The sequence below is a fragment of the Erpetoichthys calabaricus genome, chromosome 1, assembly GCF_900747795.2.
Source record: "Erpetoichthys calabaricus chromosome 1, fErpCal1.3, whole genome shotgun sequence".
In the NCBI taxonomy this organism is placed as follows: Eukaryota; Metazoa; Chordata; class Cladistia; order Polypteriformes; family Polypteridae; genus Erpetoichthys; species Erpetoichthys calabaricus.
The window spans coordinates 61,566,646-61,587,857 of record NC_041394.2 but is presented as its reverse complement, the minus strand read 5'-3'; the positions used below and the strand labels follow the sequence as shown (position 1 = coordinate 61,587,857).

At 39.1% G+C, this 21,212-nt stretch overlaps 1 protein-coding gene across 3 annotated transcripts in view; it reads left to right on the top strand.

The window, feature by feature from the left end:
• Positions 1 to 21,212, top strand: part of LOC114650733 (alpha-1,3-mannosyl-glycoprotein 2-beta-N-acetylglucosaminyltransferase-like) — a 51,280-nt gene that overhangs the window by 8,408 nt on the left and 21,660 nt on the right. The window contains exon 1 of one of the 3 annotated variants that reach the window (XM_028800550.2): positions 17,948 to 18,149. The exons of the other annotated variants lie outside the window; for them this stretch is intronic. The gene's annotated coding sequence lies outside the window, so the exon portion shown is untranslated. Of the gene's footprint in view, positions 1 to 17,947; positions 18,150 to 21,212 lie in introns of those variants that run through there. 3 annotated transcript variants of the gene reach the window in all.

The following is a 21,212-nucleotide window of genomic DNA, read 5'->3' as shown; positions in this document are numbered from 1 at the left end:
GTAACAAAAAAGAAAACTAAAATTAGATGATGATAATGTGTAAACGGTATACAAAAATAAGTAATACACACTTAAGATTATCACATAATTGGGACAAAGTGGAGTTCTTTAAATATAGAACTGTTTGTTGTAATCAAAGTTTTTAATGTCCAATTTTTGAAAATTGTATTTCTCACAGTGTCATATATGGGTGAACAAAAACAGTGCTGCTCCATATTAATAAAAAGAGAGCTGCACTTTTTGACTCATTTGCTGTCCTTTATTCAGTGTTTTGAGTGGGGACAGATTCATATATTTGTAATCATGAATGCAGTAAATTAATAGACTGAACTTTTTACCTGTGGACATTGTTACAGGTACTCATGATATTCTGTATACATTTGTCTAATGTAGAGTAACTGCTTGTGCAGTACAGTTGGTAACAGGATAATTTCTGGCCTTAAAATTCTTGGTTGGGTGCAGGATTCGGTCTGTTAAAGTAGTATAATTTTTATTGTGCCTAGCATTAGAATTGGGGCTTGAAATTCAACCTTTGCAGTGTTCTCACCAAAACCCTGCCCCAATGATATTTGGATGGAATATGCCTATACTATTCAATCTATAGCTAATATCTACTATTGTAGGTTGAGCTATATAATGTAAAAAAGAACCAGATGTATTGGGTGAGGTTCTTATTCAAGCAGTGTTTTAACTGCCATTGAAGTTATTGTGCAGGCCACCAAGTAATCCAGAGGCACTCGTTCCCAAGATGCAGAAAAGGTATTGCGGCATGAAATCTTGAAATTAGTTTTTTTTTTTTTTTTTTTTTGGATTCCAAAATGTCCCTCTCCATGCAATACGTGCACAGTGCAATACATGAATTAGAATCTGTGTGAAAACTTGGTTATAATCTTGTAATTAGCCACACTGTCTGATTTGCTAAAGATTAGGACTAGCAGCTGCGGAGTGGTGAGATTTTAGCAGCTGTAGTTCTCAAATGTGATGTGCCCTTTGTCTAAAACTCATTTCAACTTTTTTCAGATGTAAAGCTGACGCTGCCTTTTAGACAGTAGCTTGATATCCTCCCTCCTCACCCCCAAAATGAATGCAGTTCCTCAGTTCTCTCCTACTTTTAATAATTTAACTTCTAATGCAAACCAAACAATTATGTTAACTCCTATTTATTATTTAAGAAAATGCTTACCAGATGGCTTTCAGTTTTAAAATGTATATGCCCACAAAGCGCTTTTGTGTGTGTGTGTGTGTGTGTGTGTGTGTGTGTATAATTTATAAACATACACACACCTTTTTTTTGGTTGTAAAGAGACCATCTTCTTAGTTAATAATTTATTGCTATTTTGTTTATTGGAGTCCACAAGCAGTAAATATTTCAAAACAATCGTGATACAATAAAATAATCAAATAACAAATAAGGTTGTTGTCTTCTCACAAGCCAGATATCATAATTCTTTTTGATCCTATAAAAATATGAAATAGCCAGAGTCCTTGGGTAAATGTCCTGCTTGAGTTCTATAAGATTCAGAAAGTGAGTTTAAGACTTCTCTACGGTCATTTGTTACAGCCAATAGTCTCAGTCAGGGCCTACATTTCTAATATGAAAACCTCAATTTCACCATAAATTAGGGGTATGTGTGTATATTAAAATGTGTGTACAGTATATATAGGACAGTCTGGTAAAAAAAGAGACTAATACAGTACGTTCCTTCACCCCAGATGTTATAAGATGGTTCTGTGTTAGAATTGTTGAGTCAATGAAAATGGGTAACATTTGGATAGAACAGAAAGTTCACTTTAAGGTAACAACCCTGAAGATTTATTAATCAGTGGAAACTCCTCCTTTATTTGTAGTATTTAATGTGTTGGGTTTTTGGAAATATGTGCCCAATCTGGTCTGTATGTTTTGTCAACACTGGTACTTTTTAAATTTCGTGACATGGCCTGTTTGAAAGCACATCATTAGATGCTTCAGGTACACAAAAGGATAAATTCATGATTTGGGATTGTGATTCCTTCTGTGTACTTGCAAAGGATGTCTGACATGTGATAAGACAATATATATATATTTTTTTTTCTTGGGAGTTTTTAATACTTTTAACTATTTCATTGTTTCTTTAAATATTTTTTTCCAGTTCTGTTTACCCAGTTTGATTCTGAGTTTTTCACTGTATATATAATTTCTGTTTGGTTATCCTTGGTGTTAGTAGTTGCTTTGAATAAAAACCCTTTTTCAATGCATCAGCTTTTAGTGTGTCTTGGACATGATTTGACTGTATGTACTTGTGATGTAAATGCAATGGATAAACTTAGTGTTGATGGAACTTCATGATAGTTTTGAATTTTAAATTTTGTTTTCTTCAGATGGCACATTGCAAATGCAACCATTAACACTGTTCGAGACAAGTTTTTGCTTATTTAAATTACATGATCTCAATTGTATAGATCTGCAAATCATTTTAACATCGTCTTGTTTCTTTGCAAAAAAATGACAGAAGATCTCTGTGCAAGTCTTTCTGTAGCTATAAGTTTTAATTTCTTGATGAAAATGATTCTTAATATTTAATGGCAGGAGTGTGGTAATAGCTAGGTGAAGGCAATTCTTGATTGATTTTTTATTAGGACTTTTTTCTCATATATAATACACTGTCTGTCTAGTAGTGTTTGCAAATACATGGCAGGGTGGTTTTCTAGACTTTTTTTGATATTTGAAGAGTTAATTTTAAAAAACATTACCTATCCTTGCTTATTATCAGTGGTAAATGAAAATTATTGGGCGGAGATCAAAATTGGGTGGTTATTGTGAAATGAGCAATCCGGTTGTAATTGGTCAATCAGTCTGACTATTGTGGTTGAAAATTTAACATCTTATTAAAGAGAAACATCCCCTAACAGGACAATTCAGTAATCAGGCAAGAGAAAAGCTGTTCACTATATCTTTTAATTACTCCTCATCAAAATGCCTTGGAGGGAGCATTCTTCAAAAGCAGTCTGTTACAGCATGGTCAGAGAAAACAAAGAATAGAGGTTAATTTTATAAACCACTAAATTTACTTGGTGTCAAATCATTGCATACATCTTACTCTTTTTGGTTCATTGGTTTGCACCCAATTGATTTATATAAAATAAGTCTTTTATATTATATTTATTTATAGTTGTTCTTATACCTTTTGAATTGCGCCACCACCCTTGAAATTTCTGTACATATAATAATTGTCCATTCTCATTTATAGGACATTTGCTGATTATTCTTAGTCATCTCTTAGTCATCTTTTAGTACATTTTGTATATTACATCAGTCTGTCTTCTGGTACATTTATTTACTTGACCATCTCAGTATTTTGCCTAACACAGTTCTTATATTTCAGTGTACATTTTGTTGTTCACTTGATCTTCATCTGGTTTCCTGGTGTGCCTGAACAGGTTTCTGACATTTATTACGCCTTTATGCTATTTCTTTAAGATAAATGCTGTGTTACCCTAAAATTATTCTTCCACACTATTTTTGACAGAGATTTTAGGACAAACTTCCTGCACTGTGTATGCACACGACTTAATATACTGCTTAATAATATTTATATATAGAGGAACTGTAGCAAAAACTTGTGGTATGACTAATTCAGTAAGTCAAAGGTGCATCACTTTTCAGGACACACCAACATTAAACACTGGCCTACACCACATAAACTGGTGGAATTTGCATTAGACCGTAGTCATGTCCCTAGGATGATCAAAGACCTCAAAGATTATTATGGCAATTTTTAGATGGGTGTCACCTCCAGAACTACCACATCAGATTGCCATCAGTTAGAAAAGGGCATCATCACTGGTTGTACTATTTCAGCAATCCTGTTCACCATGAATATGGTAGTGAAACCAGTGGAGGTAGAATGCAGAGTATCCCAGACCAATTCTGGTGTGTAGCAAACTCATACAAGAGCCTTCATGGACAACTTCACAGTTGCAACAACTTCAGTCCCGGGCTGCAGGTAGATCCTGAAGGGCCTTGAAAAACTTTGTCATGAGCTTTAAGCCAACCAAGTCCTGTTCCCTCACTTTAAAGAAGGGCAGAGTTACAGATAACTTCCACTTTGTTTTAGATGGCATTACAATTCCATCAATTACTGAGAAGCCAGTCAAGAGCCTGGGAAAAGTCTTTGACTGTAGTCTGAAAGATGCAATGGCCATCAAGACAACCAGTAGGGAGCGTAAGGCCTGGCTATCAAAGGTGGACAACTGGGAGCTGCCTGGTAGATCTAAAGTCTGTATATATCAGTAGGGCATCATGCCCCAAATCTTGCGGACTCTGTTGGTATATGAGGTGCCAATTACAACAATCGAAACTTTGGAGAGGAATATCCGCAGCTTCCTGCATAGGTGATTAGGGGTGCCACGGAGGTCTGAGCAGTGCAGCCATGTACAGGAAGAATTGCATGCTGCAGCTGCCATTCAGTAGCATCTCTGAGGAATTCATAGTCTCTCTCACAAGGGAAGCAGTGCAGTACAAGAACTCCAGAGATCCCATGGTTTCAAAAGCAGGCATAGAGGTTTGGACCGGCAGGAAATGGAAGGTCCACAAAGAACTAAAGTGGTGTGAAAAACTATTTGCCCCCTTCCTGATTTCTTATTCTTTTGCATGTTTGTCACACAAAATGTTTCTGATCATCAAACACATTTAACCATTAGTCAAATATAACACAAGTAAACACAAAATGCAGTTTTTAAATGATGGTTTTTATTATTTAGGGAGAAAAAAAATCCAAACCTACATGGCCCTGTGTGAAAAAGTAATTGCCCCCTTGTTAAAAAATAACCTAACTGTGGTGTATCACACCTGAGTTCAATTTCCGTAGCCACCCCCAGGCCTGATTACTGCCACACCTGTTTCAATCAAGAAATCACTTAAATAGGAGCTGCCTGACACAGAGAAGTAGACCAAAAGCACCTCAAAAGCTAGACATCATGCCAAGATCCAAAGAAATTCAGGAACAAATGAGAACAGCAGTAATTGAGATCTATCAGTCTGGTAAAGGTTATAAAGCCATTTCTAAAGCTTTGGGACTCCAGCGAACCACAGTGAGAGCCATTATCCAGAAATGGCAAAAACATGGAACAGTGGTGAACCTTCCCAGGAGTGGCCGGCCGACCAAAATTACCCCAAGAGCGCAGAGACGACTCATCCGAGAGGTCACAAAAGACCCCAGGACAACGTCTAAAGAACTGCAGGCCTCACTTACCTCAATTAAGGTCAGTGTTCACGACTCCACCATAAGAAAGAGACTGGGCAAAAACGGCCTGCATGGCAGATTTCCAAGACGCAAACCACTGTTAAGCAAAAAGAACATTAGGGCTCGTCTCAATTTTGCTAAGAAACATCTCAATGATTGCCAAGACTTTTGGGAAAATACCTTGTGGACTGATGAGTCAAAAGTTGAACTTTTTGGAAGGCAAATGTCCCGTTACATCTGGCGTAAAAGGAACACAGCATTTCAGAAAAAGAACATCATACCAACAGTAAAATATGGTGGTGGTAGTGTGATGGTCTGGGGTTGTTTTGCTGCTTCAGGACCTGGAAGGCTTGCTGTGATAGATGGAACCATGAATTCTACTGTCTACCAAAAAATCCTGAAGGAGAATGTCCGGCCATCTGTTCGTCAACTCAAGCTGAAGCGATCTTGGGTGCTGCAACAGGACAATGACCCAAAACACACCAGCAAATCCACCTCTGAATGGCTGAAGAAAAACAAAATGAAGACTTTGGAGTGGCCTAGTCAAAGTCCTGACCTGAATCCAATTGAGATGCTATGGCATGACCTTAAAAAGGCGGTTCATGCTAGAAAACCCTCAAATAAAGCTGAATTACAACAATTTTGCAAAGATGAGTGGGCCAAAATTCCTCCAGAGCGCTGTAAAAGACTCATTGCAAGTTATCGCAAACGCTTGATTGCAGTTATTGCTGCTAAGGGTGGCCCAACCAGTTATTAGGTTCAGGGGGCAATTACTTTTTCACACAGGGCCATGTAGGTTTGGATTTTTTTTTTCTCCCTAAATAATAAAAACCACCATTTAAAAACTGCATTTTGTGTTTACTTGTGTTATATTTGACTAATGGTTAAATGTGTTTGATGATCAGAAACATTTTGTGTGACAAACATGCAAAAGAATAAGAAATCAGGAAGGGGGCAAATAGTTTTTCACACCACTGTAGAATTGGTAGAGTCTAGGCTGAGGCATAGGGCACCGCTGGGAACATTGGCAGCTGGGCGGTTCCCCAAGGCCTCCTTATGAGAAGACCCCGGATAAAGAAAGGCAGCAACTCATCCAGGAGGAAGTGAGAGCAGACGTGGAGGAGAAACACATGAGTAGAATGATAGGGATGCGACAGCAGGTTGCCTTGACTAGGTGGGAAGAGTGCACTACAGTGAAAGTTTGCCTGGTCAGACATCTGGCACTGTATGATGTCTTATCAAGTCCAACAAAGCTTCACACCTGGGGCAAGAGTAAGACACTAACTTTCTGTACTGACTCCCTTCCTGAGCATTAGAACAAATTCTCAGCAGCTGCCTAAAAGCTCTGGGAGACTGTCATTATCATTGGTGACATGACTAGGTGTTAAAAGCAGTGGCAAATAAGGTTTCCTCAGTCATCTTTGCCACCAAGCATCATTGCCCGCTTTAACAGGAACATCATTTTTGTGAAGGCAGATGAACAGCCCAATTTACATTGCAATTTCACAGGCAGGCCTACTTCACACTGAACAAGACTGGCAGATAATGGTAGACAACTTTAGCTCCCAGTGCAGACCACAATAACATTGCAACGATCAGACATATTTCTACTGTCAGAAGCCACAAAACAACTAGTAACTGTAGAACTCGCTGTTCCCTGGGAGGATCACATGGAGTTATACAAGAGGAAGTATGCAAAGTATAAGGACCCTCTGGAGCAGTGCCAGTGACAAGGATGGTGAGTTTATTGCCTACCAGTAGAACTGGGTTGTAGGAGCTTCACCGGCCGCTCATTCTGTAGAACCTTCACTCTGCTAGGTGTGACAGTAGTCGAAAAAAGAAGAGCAATCGGAGCCATCCCAGAAAACGCAGAAAGAACCTCAAGATGGCTCTGGGTAAAGAGGTGCAATCCGTGGAGTATAGCTACTGGCATGCATGTCGGGGACTGACCATCCTCCGGATGGGTCGCCTGGGTAAGGATGTCTGATGATACAAGACCCAGAACATCCTAGTATACATCACTGAGGATATGTCCAGGTGCATCCATAGTATTTAGACATCATACAATACCTATGCATATGTTATGAAGTCACTATGTAGGCACCCTTTAAATAAAGCGTTACTGAAATCTATCCCATTATATTAAAGTTCTCCATGCATGGTCAAGTAATGTTGTGTTTTTTTTTTTTTTGTTTTTTTTTTATATAAAGTCACCACTTCAAATATGTTGGTCAAGATAAAATCAAATCAGTATCTACTTGGTGCAGCAGTGCCAATACCCAGCCCTACTTCATAGTACACAGAAACAAATGGGGCAGTCAAAAAAAAAAAGTGAACAGGATGTTACAACCAGGTGGAGTAGCACATAGCCTATATTATGGAGTCTTCCAGAAACATTCTTTGATTGACTTGAATTCCCTCCCTCCATTTGTGCGAACCAGTGAGGACTCACTAAAACACTTGGAAGTCTGAGAGAGAAGCTTTTCTTTAGTGACATGTTGTAAATGTCACTCTGCTAACTGTTTCACAGAAACAATTAGGAGGAAATGCTGATATGGGTCATGGAGTGAAAACTTCAAAAATGATTATTTTAAGCTGTTGATAAATGATGCAGTAATATGGAGTCTGAATCTTTGGTCTGTTTATATATCAGAGAATAAAATAGACATATATAATATATTGTTTTTAATTAATAAGGCTTTTTTTTTTTTTTTTTTTTTTTTAATGACTTGTGTCGAATTTGTCAAAAACACTGCTGGCTGGCTTCCACAATACCACCCAACCAATACACAATACAGTTTGGTTTGCTAAAATGCATTTGCTATAATAGGTCTTCACTAGTACCTGTTGATTTGTGGACTAAAAAATCAGTTTGTATTAGGGCTGCACGATTAATCTTTTTTTTCTCATGATAACGATATTTGTGACCCATGATCAGTTAATAAATACCGTCGCGATTTTACAGTATAAAGACCAAACTGTTTTTTATGGGCTGAGTTTACGGATTAGACTGCGTCACTATGACGTTACTGCGTCTAGATTGCAAGCGCTTTCTGAAGCAGTAGAAGTCAATAGCAGCAATAACAGTCAGTCAGAATAAACATATGATGGCGGAGCAACGTGCAGAAGTGCGATCGTTAGTTCCTAAAAAGGGGTCATACTCAGTTGTCTGGAACTATTTCGATTTCGAGGAATGTGATGTTGATCAGGTACGAGTCTTGTGCAAACTTTGCTCCTGTTCCGTCCAAACGTCCCAAGGTAACACAACAAACCTCATCAACCACCTTAAAAGCCACCACAAAGTACACTATCAAGAATTTTAACGACTGAAGGCACAAACAGCAACAACAAAAAATTACCAGCCATCCACAACACAGACAACAATATCAGGGACATTGTTCAACGCAATACCATATCTGCCTAGCTCGCAAAGACAATGGGGAAATAACAGAGGCGATCACGTACCATATAGCCAAGGATATGTGTCCAATAACCACCGTGAGCAGTGAGGGGTTTAACAAAATGATCGCAACACTTGATAAAAGATATAGCATTCCCTCACGCTACCATTTTTCCAATGTTGCGCTGCCCTCGCTGTATGCGAAATGCCGAAAAGAAATAGAAAGAGAAATTCTCAGGCTCAGCCTTGAATATTTTGCTGCCACGACCGACTTATGGTCAAGCAGAACTGCGGAACCGTGTTTGAGCTTGACAGTTCATTTTATTGACAGCGAGTTTGAGATGAAAAGCAAGCTTTTGCAAACTTCGTTTTTCCCACAAGACCATACAGCGGAGTTTATTGCAGTGGGCCTCAAAGAAGCGATGTCCGCTTGGGGCTTGGTGGAAGAAAGACTTGTGTGCATCACAACGGACAACGCAGCTAATATGATTAGGGCAGCATCTGTGAATAACTGGCCGAGGCTACACTGCTTTGGTCACAGACTTCATTTACCAAAGGAATAATCGTCATTATTAATCGTGATAAAAATTTTGAGCAAAATAATCGTGATAATCATTTTTTCTGTTATCGTGCAGCCCTAGTTTGTATAATGGTCTAATCATACTCCTAGTTCAATTTAATGGTGAAAGATCTTGGAATGGGAATCTAAAAACCCATTTAGGTCTCTTAGTAGGCAGTTTCTTTAAAAAAAGAACGCATGCCAATGTTGGCAAACCTGCTGCCTTTGCAAAATTTTATGATTGGGTTATTTGACAAAATCAAATCTAGCAGCTTGTCGTCATCATCTTGGTCAGTACTTTGCCCTATACCACATTATACTAAGCTGGTAATGATATTTTATGTCCAGTTGAATATTCATTCTTTCATTTATTTGCCAAAAACTATATTCTGATACAAGGTTATGAGGTTCAATGTCCATCCCAGAATTGGTTTTGCTAAAATCAGAACCATAAACCAGATGGAGCTCCAGAACACATTTTCTAACACACAGCTATTTGTTACGTGCCATTTTGAAGTGGTTTGATATCACAGTGTGCATCCTTGGCATTTAGAACAATAAACAAATATTTAGAAGAGGAAGGTTGCAAGTTGTGGGGCATCTGTTGGTGACGAAAGATTTACTAATCTTGACTTTCCTGATGATTCTGCGATCTTTGCAGAGGAAATGGAGGCACTGATTGGGGCTTTCAAGAGACTGAGCAAAGAGTCTGAGTGTTTGGGCCTGCGAGTGTCCTGGATAAAAGATCCTGGCCTTTAAGGACTTCTTGGGCACAACCATCAGCAGTGTGCCAGTCTGCGGAGGGAATATCGACCTTGTTGAGAGGTTTGCTTGCCTCGGCAGCAGCAACCAGATGAATTGTGAGAGCACTGGGGGGCATGGGGGATGGGGTCATGAGGTCACTGGAGAGGAGTGTGTGGCACTCCTGATATCTCTGCAAAAAGATGAAGGTCTAAGTCTTTAGAGTGCTTCTGGTGCTTCCTGTTTTACTATATGGTTGTAAGACATGGACGCTATCCAGTGACCTGAAACAAAGTCTGGACTCCTTTGGTAGTTTGTCCCTTCAGAGAATCCTTGGGTACTGCTGGTTTGTCTTTGTGCTGAATGAGTGGTTGCTCACGGACTCCCAAATGAGGCACATTATCTGCATTGTGAGGGAACGTTGGTTACAGGACCACAGCCATGTGGCACGATTCCCTGAGGGTGATCTAGCCCGCAAAATCTTTGTTATTGAAGACCCAAGTGACTGGACCAGGCCAAGGGGATGCCCACATAACACCTGGCTATGGCATAGAGATGGTTATTTCCAGAGGGTGGGGACTGGACTGCATGTCTGCCTGGGGGTTTGCCAATTGGGATCCCGAGCTGTTTCGTTGTGTGGTAACATACTTTACAGTGTATGCTCCCTGACCTGAAGTTTGCGGGAGAGATTTTAAACCATCTTCTATGAACCATATTAAAGTTGTAGTAATCGCTTTAAAAATGGGAAAAAATTCTTTGAGTTGCAATATTAAAACGCCATTCTTGTGTACCACAGGTCGTCCACATTGCATCGTCTAAGTGTTACACACATTGTTATGAAGATGGCTATTGGAGTTTTCTCCATCCCATTTAATTGACAAAGGGTGCAGCCATAGCAGTGTCTGGAAATACTTCGGCATATTGCAAGGGTGTTTTTACATTTTTTGTGCAGTTGTATGTAATGTTTTTGTTAAAGTACCTGAAAATGCATAAAACCAGTGTCTGACTGGCTGTTAGAAATTCTGGTGAGTTACGGTCATTTTCCTTGCTGACCAAGGCAATAACGAGTGCAAGATCAACAGCCTTAACATCTGAAATACCCCAGCAAGAGTGTTTTTTGATTGTGTTTAATACTACCTTGTTAGAGGGAGAGATCTCGGGGCTTTATAGTTGATAGAGCCCTACTAGAACAGTTGCAAAGAGAAGCTGCTACTTGGCATAATGTAGAATTTCACTTTGACTGAAACCTAATACAATACAATACATTTTATTTTATGTATAGCCCAAAATCACACAGGAAGTGCCGCAATGGGCTTTAACAGGCCCTGCCTCTTGACAGCCCCCCAGCCTTGACTCTCTAAGAAGACAAGGAAAAACTCCCAAAAAAAAACCTAGTAGGGAAAAAATGGAAGAAACCTTGGGAAAGGCAGTTCAAAGAGAGACCCCTTTCCAGGTAGGTTGGGTGTGCAGTGGGTGTCAAAAGAAGGGGGTAAACCTAATATCAAATCCCCTACTTGGCCAAAGGCTACACCTCTGTGAAGTCACATATACCAATGAGAAGCAGTCATTGCCCCTGTGCAAGCATAAAATAAAGGTAATGATTATTGTGGTGTAGTCATGGGAGAAAAAACAGAACACTGAATAACAAAATAACCAGTAGTCTATTCATCCGACTGTAAACATGGGCATTAATTAAAGTACAAGTAAATAATTTGTTATAGGCTTCAAATCCAGCTAACCACCTGAACTCTTAAGCCGCTTAGTCAAATTGAATCATTGAAGGTTAGAACTTACTCTAACAGTGCTGGGCATCCACTGTTGGTTTCTGCCTAGTGACCAAACTTGCAGATACGTAATCAAAGTTGCTGAATAACCTAACACACGTTTGGGATGTGGAAGGAAAACTAAAGCACCAGGACTTCACAGATGATGACCTGGTATTTATTTAAACCCTACATCCTGGAACTATGAAGCAGTAGCGCTTAGCACCATGCTTCTATAAAGCCAAAAGTGAAATTAAATTAAAAACAGAATTTTGTACATGTCCTAGCATTAAACATATATAGGCACAAGGTACTCATACTTCACAAGAAGTCAAAATCTTCCTGATTTAGTACAATTTATTAATCTGTATGAATTCCAAAATCCAAAAATCTTAATATCCTCTTCATATCAGGTGCCCACTCTCTATCCCAAATCTTGTGTGTGTTTTTGTTTTTTTATTTATTTATTTATTTATTTCTCCTTTGGCTGCTCCAGTGTTTACTTGTACATACTATTGACCTGTGTGTTAAAGAATAAATCTGATACTTTTCAAGTCCGTTATTTCTTCACAGTCATGGTATATATTAATTTGCAACTTGAAATTCTGTTCTAAAGTGAGGCATTCTTTGTGAATTTTAAAAAATACCTAGCCTTTTCTTGCATTTTAAAATGGAGGTGAATGGGGTCAGCATCCAAATGTGAAAACAAAAATCTTAATGCTTACAGAGTACATCCATTTTAAAACAATGGCTTCAGTCTGTCATTTTCCAACCCGCTTCGGTTTAAGGAAATATGCCTTTCATGTTTCTGAAACATACTTAGGGCAAAAATGTAAACTGGAACTGATTTTTACATTTTATCACAGATTTTTGGTATTATTATTTATGAGGTAAGGATATGTTTCCTGTTCTTGTATCTATTGGCAGTGGCCATCATGGGTGTAGTTTTGATATTTACTTTGGATACACCCTCAAATTGACAGGTTTCCATTGTTTCAAACTACATATTATACTACTTTCAACTCTGCAGTTGTGCTTCTTCAACAGTTATATTCTGCCATGGCTTGTAAGAAATGATGATCTAAGCAAACTCTGCTAAGTATCTGATACCAGTCAGTGTATGTGTCCGCCATGATTCACACATATAGAGTCGTGTAGAAAAACACACTGAAAACTGTTGACTTTTTCAACATACTTGCATAGGCAAACATTAGATCTTCATGCAAATGGTACCTTAAGATAAAGGGTGATATACTTGTCAATTTTGTGTGTCATTTGTTCAAGGTGTGTTCATTTCTATAATATAAATTAACAAAAATTCAGATTCGTCACATGGGAAAGGTACACCCCTTCATTTAACACTACTTCAAATACATAAAATTAAAATAGAATTTTCCAGATTAGGTGCCAAAGATTAGAACCTCCACTATGAGTATGAGAGTGAAACTGGTCTTATTTTAAACCACAGATATCTAGGGTTGTGTCTTCTTTGCTGTTGACATGTGTGATGTCCTGCCAAGATCAAAAGAGCTCTCCTGAGGCCCCCAAAAAGAAGGCTATGGATGTCTATGTCTATTGCCAGATGATTTAAAATCATTCTTTTGAAGAAACAACTTTTACTTAAAAGTATACTAAACCTGTTGAGTGTGTTAATTTAATGTTCTCTACAGTGCACTGGTGCCCCTTTTAGGGCTATTCCTTATTTCTGCTATTGTTGCTGGGAATGGCTCCAGCTCCCTCGATGTTTAGTTGGGCTTGATTACCAAGATGCATCACTAATACTCCACCGATAGAGTCTAAGCGGGTCATGATACCAGACTTTTGTATACAACATCAACATATCATCATGGACAACCTTACCATATACACATTCTAATTTTAGTCTCTTACAACTTCTCCCATGTAACTAACAAAACATGTTTAAAATACTAAAAATTAAAAATTCAGACATTATTGGTACTGTTGAATTTCTGAATTTCAAAATAAATCAAAATGTTTTAATTAAAACTATTTAAAGCAGCTTTTGTAACAACAAGCTTTAAAAATCTGATTTGTCGGAGAATCACATTGTTACGTTTGTAACATTTTCTATTGTAAGTTTTACATTTACATCATTAGCTGGTTAAAAAAAACTTGCTAGGCTGTCATTTAACAGATGACTTGAATTGATTCAAATGTCATCAACTACTGCTGCTTTAATTATCCAAATCTGTCCCTTGTTTAGGTTTGTCCCAACTTCGATGTTTCTCGTATGAAATAAGACTTGTCAGTTTTATATTAATGTATTATTCAAGAAGGCCATAAAATATACAGTAAGAAATAGAATAACATACAATAAAACCCAATCCAAACCAGCAGTAAATTGAAACCAATGACTATGAGGAAGGTACCATCAATGTCACGGAATTTGTGTCTTCAGTTTAGTTTTTAGGGTTGGTAGCGAGATTCTGCCCCAAGTGGAGGAGTTCAAGTATCTCGGGGTCTTGTTCACGAGTGAGGGAAGAATGGAGCGTGAGATCGACAGGCGGATCAGTGCGGCATCCGCAGTAATGCGGGTGCTGCATCGGTCTGTCGTGGTGAAAAAGGAGCTGAGCCGCAAGGCGAAGCTCTCAATTTACCAGTCGATCTATGTTCCTACCCTCACCTATGGTCATGAGCTATGGGTAGTGACCGAAAGAACGAGATCGCGAATACAAGCGGCTGAAATGAGTTTCCTCCGCAGGGTGTCTGGGCTCTCCCTTAAAGATAGGGTGAGAAGCTCAGTCATCCGGGAGGGGCTCAGAGTAGAGCCGCTGCTCCTCCGCATCGAGAGGAGTCAGATGAGGTGGCTCGGGCATCTAATCAGGATGCCTCCTGGACGCCTCCCTGGTGAGGTGTTCCAGGCACGTCTAACCGGGAGGAGGCCCCGGGGAAGACCCAGGACACGTTGGAGGGACTATGTCTCTCGACTGGCCTGGGAATGCCTTGGGATTCTCCCGGAAGAGCTAGAAGTGGCCAGGGAGAGGGAAGTCTGGGCATCTCTGCTCAAGCTGCTGCCCCCGCGACCCGACCTCGGATAAGCGGGAGACAATGGATGGATGGAGTTTAGTTTTAAACAGTTCAGTTGAGGGTGACTTCTTAACTGAGGGCTGAATATTTTTTCCAAAAAACTCAGTTTTCTAAAAAGCACACAAACTAATGGTTTCACACATAATGAACATAAATCTCTGTTGTTGAGTGCTGTGGCTGCTGTCAGTGCCTGTTCAGCATCTCTGAAGCAGCTACTAATGGGGGTGGCTTGATGGTCAGCAGGAATACGTGGTGGGCCGGCCGCTTGGTTGTCTTCGCATGGCAGTTGCAGTGCGACGCAATCTGTTTTATTTCTCTTGTCCTCGTAAATGGCAGTCCTACCAGGTGAACATTGCTGTAGGAACATCAACTGCATGAATGTATTCAGTACTGCAATCAGGTGGCGGCCGGTCAGCTAATGCTGGTACCTCACTTTAGTTTTTGATCTCCATCTCCAGATCACTTGCATCAAAATCGAAGTCTGACAAGTCCGAGTCCGATTCAGCGAAAATACGCAAAACGCCATCCACGGAGTATTTTGCTTTGATTATTCACTTTGGTCTCTCACCAGATGGTGATGCCATCTTCGAGATTGTTTGCTCTTTGCTACTTATGCATGCAAAAGAAATCAAGGTAAACTCAATGAAGCTAACTTTCCTTCTAGCAAAGAGAGTCAAACTAAAATATCAGTTTACAGCTGATTACCATTCTCTACTCTTGAATTTCGACAAAAGGCAACATCCGCCCTGAAAGAGTTAATGTAATTAGTTAATGAAAATTTAAGCCCTGTAAATTGCGAGGTTGGTTTTGGACTTGTTTTCCAGCACATCCCAGAGATTCTCGATCAGCTTGAGATCGGGGAATTTGGAGGCTAAGTCAACATCTTGAACCTTTGTCATGTCCCTCAAACCATTCCTGAACAATTTGCAGTGCGGCAAGGAACGTTATCCTGCTGGAGAGGCCACTGCCATCAGGGAATACAGTTGCCATGATGGGGTATACGTGGTCTGAAACAATCTTTTTAAGTAGGTGTACCATTCACATGAATGCCAGAACTCCAGGTTTCCCAGCAGAACATTGCCCAGAGCATCACACTGCCTCCACTGTCTTGCCTTCTTCCCATAATGCATCCTGATTCCATCTCTTTCCAAGGTAAACAGTGCATACACACTGGGCTGTCCACAGGGTCTAAAAGAAAATACAATACATAAGAATAGAACTCATTCTTCCTTTGCTACGTGGTCTAGTTCTGACACTCACATGTCTATTGTAGGTGCTTTCGGTGGTGGACGTGTCTGTGGCTACTCAGCCCCATAATGCAGCAGGCTGCAATGCACCGTGTGTTCTTTCACCCTTTTCTCATGGCCAGCATTAAATTCTCAGCAGTTTGTGTTTGTTAGTAGGATTGGACTTGATGGGCTAGCTTTTGCTCACCATGTTTATCAATGAGCCATGAGCACTCATGACCCTGTTGCCAGTTCACCGATTTATCCTTCCTCTGACCACTGTTGGTGGTTACTAACCACTGCATAGTAGAAACGCCCCACAAGACCAGCTGTTTTGGACATCCCACTCATCTAACCATCACAATTTTTTTTTTTTGTCTCTGAGATCCTTATGCTTGTCCATTTTAACTTCTTTCAATACCTCACCTTCAGGAACTGACTATTGACTTGCTGCCTAATATCCCACCTCTTGACGGGTGCCTTTGTGAATAAGATGATCTCATTACATCAGCTCTCGGTGGTTTTAATGTTGTGGCTGATCAGTGTATGTACTTTAGTTTGAAAGTGTCTGCTGTGCAGTATAGAAGATACCGTTGGCAATGCTGTATTAGTGCAGTGACGAGCATGAGCCTTACACATTAATATCAGAAGTATGACACTTTTTTATATATAAGTTTTTATTGTAACACTACATACAGTATGCTAAACATCGTAATTAATGGTTAGCTAACTTACTCCGTTCTTTAAGCAGTCATTATGCTTGAAACATCTGTACAGTAATGAACCTAATGGCTAGGCCATGGAAATTCAAAACTTTGTGCATGTATGTCATGCTTTAGACATGTGTTGTCATTGTACAGATAGTAGTCCTGCTGCTGTGGGGCAAAGCTAAAGCCTCCACAATTTATCATGTCCTAAACAACTCTGGGCTGGTAGCAGTGTCTTTAGTTTCCCTATACTTGGTCATTTTGTCACTTGATGTTTTTGTTGTGGCTCATGTATTTAAAGTTAAAGTTGTTGGTAAAGCATGTCCTCAATAATGCCAGAAGAAAGCTAAATGTGGGGATGGTCAGACATTTTTACATAGCCCAACTTACTAAACATTCTCAGCCATTTGTCAGCCACCAGAACATGTTTAAATGAATCCTATTATTTTCATTCTACTGATGTAGTTTGTGTGAAAGGCCCATCCATCCAGATATTTTCTAATGAATTTGTCCAAATGGGAAGTTCATTATGAAAGCAAAGGCGGCATGGTGGCACAGTGGTAGCGCTGCTGCCTCACAGTTAGGAGACCAGGGTTCGCTTCCCGGGTCCTCCCTGTGTGGAGTTTACATGTTGTCCCCTTGTCTGCGTGGGTTTCCTCCCATAGTCCAAAGACATGCTGGTTAGGTGCATTGGCGATCCTAAATTGTCCCTACTGTGTACTTGGTGTGTGTGTGTGTGTGTGCCCTGTGGTGGGCTGGCGCTCTGCCCGGAGTTTGTTTCCTGCCTTGCGCCCTGTGTTGGCTGGGGTTGGCTCCAGCAGACCCCCTGACCCTGTAGTTAGAATATAGCGGGTTGGATAATGGATGGATTATGAAAGCAATTGGAAAAATTAGCAGTGTGTATAAAGGACCAAGAAGTGTCTGTCAGACTTAACTTAAAACTTTCCATAATGCATACAATGAACATTGGGACGATCAGCTGTCTGTTGTATCCTCTTTAATGCTGATGTTTAGTTTTGTATACAGAAAAAATGCAATTTATAACACAGTACTTTGGTTTCTACCCAATATGAAACAGCCTTTTTCTCAAAAAAGTAAAGAAAATCACAAACCAATATCCTAATTTGGAAAATGGCAAATACATGGTTAAATGTAGTAGGAGGTACTCTGGATGAACTTTGAACTTCTTGTCATGCTAACCTACAGTGCAGTGACACGTTTCCTGGATTTGTGTGTAAGTATGTGTATGCGCTGCTTGCACACGCTGCCAGGGAGGAAGGGAGGGAGGGAGAATGTGTGTGTGTGTGTGTGTGTGTCTGTAATTTAGTGAGCCAGTTAAGCGAAAAGTGCTTGTCAGGGATCCAGCTCACTTCAGAACAGAAGTTCTCCACTCTGCCGACTTAAGGAACAGATTTTGAACAATGGAACTCATGGTTTACAATCTGTTTTAAACCTGAACTGAAACATTATTCTACATGATAAGGTATTGTACTATATAGTGAACTCCAAAAGTCACTTTTAACCTTTTTTATAAGCCTTTCTGTTTCTTGTGCTCTCCCTCTGTATCACACCATTTAACATAGTTTAGCTCTCTTGATGGCAGACGAACTAGAAATAATAGCAAGCATTAATCTTGTGTCTATTTTACCTTCGTGTAAATCATTTTTTATTACATTCATTAAGTAACAAAATGTTTTTTTGGGGGAGGGGGGGTTAACTGCTTAAATTTTAATTGTTAGCTCATTAGTATTGGATTTGTGATCCCCATTAACGAGTGCTGGTTGGCTATAATTTAATTTCAGAAAAGGCTTAAATTATTGAAGGAAAGTTGATGTGTTCAACTTCCCATCCCACCCTCCTTGACTGAAAAAAAGTTAAATATTTCTAGGTATTTAATTGTGTTCTGATTTTTTTTGTGTGTGTGTTTGTGTGTGTGTGTGTGTGTGAGTGAGAGAGAGAGTGGTCCCGGGATAGGCACTGGACTCCTTACAACCTTAGACTCTCTATGTGAGTTTAAAAAAAAAAAAAAAAAAAAAAAAAATGGGTGGATGAACTTTTTTTTTTTCCCTTTTTTTGTACATATGTATCGTGTATCCTATTTTCAAAAAAACAAAACTGTCATGTCTGTGAATTCAAGCCAATGTGTGTGGGGTGTTTTTTAAACATAGTTTAGATTCCTCTGAATAAGTATTTAAAAGTCTAAACAGGTTGCTAGGTGGTTTTCGTTTCTGTTGCAGTTGGATGCAAAACCAGTCCGGCAACCTCCGTGTAATGTGCAAAGCCTTTTCAGATGTGAAAGCACACTGGGTTTTTTTTTTTCCTGGTCCATAACCAAACTTAGACTTTATGAAATACTCTTTTAGTATTCTCACTTTTCTCTTCATTTTTTACATTTTGATCATTTTTGTGTGTTTTGCTGCAGAAGAAAAAATAGAACACAGACGTAAATTAAACTCTGCGTAATTGGAGAAACAAAATTGGGCAATGTCACTGCTGAGAAACACTTAAAGCGAATATGAAAAAGGTAGAAACAGTGCTTTGGCAAACTTGGATATATGATTAGCAATGTACAAGACTGTTTACTACCGATGATATAATGGCACAGTGATTAGCACTGATGCCGCACAGCTCAAGGGGACCGGGTTATTGTCTGTGTGTGAAATTTTCATGTTCTCCCTGTGTCTGAATTGGATTTTCTCTTCTCTAGGTGACCGAGGTTTTCTCCCATATTGCAAACAATATGAAAATGAGGTTGACTATTGTGTATCTGTTGGCAGGGCATAAGTGAGGGTGATTGAGGTAGGGCTGTTTTCCCCATCATCCACAGTTAGATTAAATGGAGTCAGGGATGGATGGATAGAGGTCTATTTGCCTGACTTGCTAGAAACTTTAAAGCCAAAAAATAATAGTGCGTGAATTCATTAGTATACTATGATTCCATTACAGTATTAAGATTTTTAGTTGCATTCTTCCAATTTCAACAATGATTGCCAAAGATCAAAATAAGTTAATCTGTAGTTTACAAATCACAGCAGCTAGCATGTGTGCACAAACCACTTTTTTTATTAGCGTTAGGTTAATAGGTCTTCAAGCTTTTTGTTTAAAATGCTCTGTAGCAAATTGTCACTTGAGTGCGAGTGTCCAGGTTAGCTCCGCACCTTCCAAGCTGGGTTTTAGGGTGAGCAGTGGGATTCAGCAATGGCTTACAACATCCATTAACATATTTAGTTTGATATAATTTATGTCTCAAAATAAATATATGGATTTCATTTAAAGTAGAATGTTTTGCAAAAGTGTTAGAACTACTAGTTTACTCTTATTGTGTTTTTTGCACATTTTGACATTTGTTGTAGCCCAGCCATGGGAATTTATCTAGTGACACTAATTCAGCTTTCTCAGAGTTGTTTTACTTACCTACATTAAGTCTTGGAGAACAAAATGAAAAGGATTAATTGTCTTTATCTCATTTTTCCTTGGTAAATGTGCCGTAAATGTCACAGAAAGTGAAGGAAAGGCAAACTATGTCAAACATTCACTTTTTTAAGCCCACTTTTTACTAGAATTTCAAGCGCATTTTGGATGTTTAAAATAATAAACCTAAAGAAAAATGTTCAATGGGAAGAAATATATATAGTGGAATATATATATTACACTAAATGCAGAGAAAGGTCATCTCCAAAGCAAAGCATGCACAGTGCTGTAATTGAAAGTAAAATTGAATTTGATTGCCCTTTTTCCCTTTTAAAACTATGACAGAAATGTATACATTTGAGGAACTCTGATTAAAGAAAAATAATAGTGTGCATTTTATAATTTCATTAGTGTATTTTATGCACATCTTTGTTCTTAAAGCCATAGAACAAAAATTGAGCTTTAAATTACAAACTTGAAATTTGAATTTCTCACCATAAGGCAGGTTTTTGAGGTGTACTTTCGGCAGGAGGCTGCATGGAGCTGGAATGAGTGGCACGAAATTGTACTGTGTGATCTAATGACAGAGTGTCACTCATTCATCTGTGGTAAGTTAGTAGTTAGTAGGCTTACCTTTCAAGCAGAGAATTTAGGACCAGGTAATCCCCTTAATTTCTTTTTGACGTTTGGGGTCACAGGCATAATCTGTCATTAAAACCTGCCTGTGTTATGTTTCTGTCATATTTAAATTTGTACTCTCCTAACTATTTCAAATGATTTGGGATCACCAATTATATTTAGTCTAAATTCTAGCTTTTTCCTACCTTTTAAAGTAAACTTTGGTAATAATACCTGGGCAAATCCAGAACACTTGGCTACACTTTAAAATTTCATAGAGAATTCCGTCACCATGCTACAGTTACTAAAGGTAAGTACAGATTCAGGAATTTGTGGTTAAGCTGATTGCATTTTCTTCTACAAAGTAATGTCACCTAAGATGCAACAATCGTTGGAAATCTTCAAAAACATTGCTTTAAACACAATAGTAGCTTGACAGTCTGAATCAGAGGGTCAGGGGAAGAAAATGTCAGCTGCAACAGCTTACCAGTCTGAAACCTGATCAGTGAACAACAAG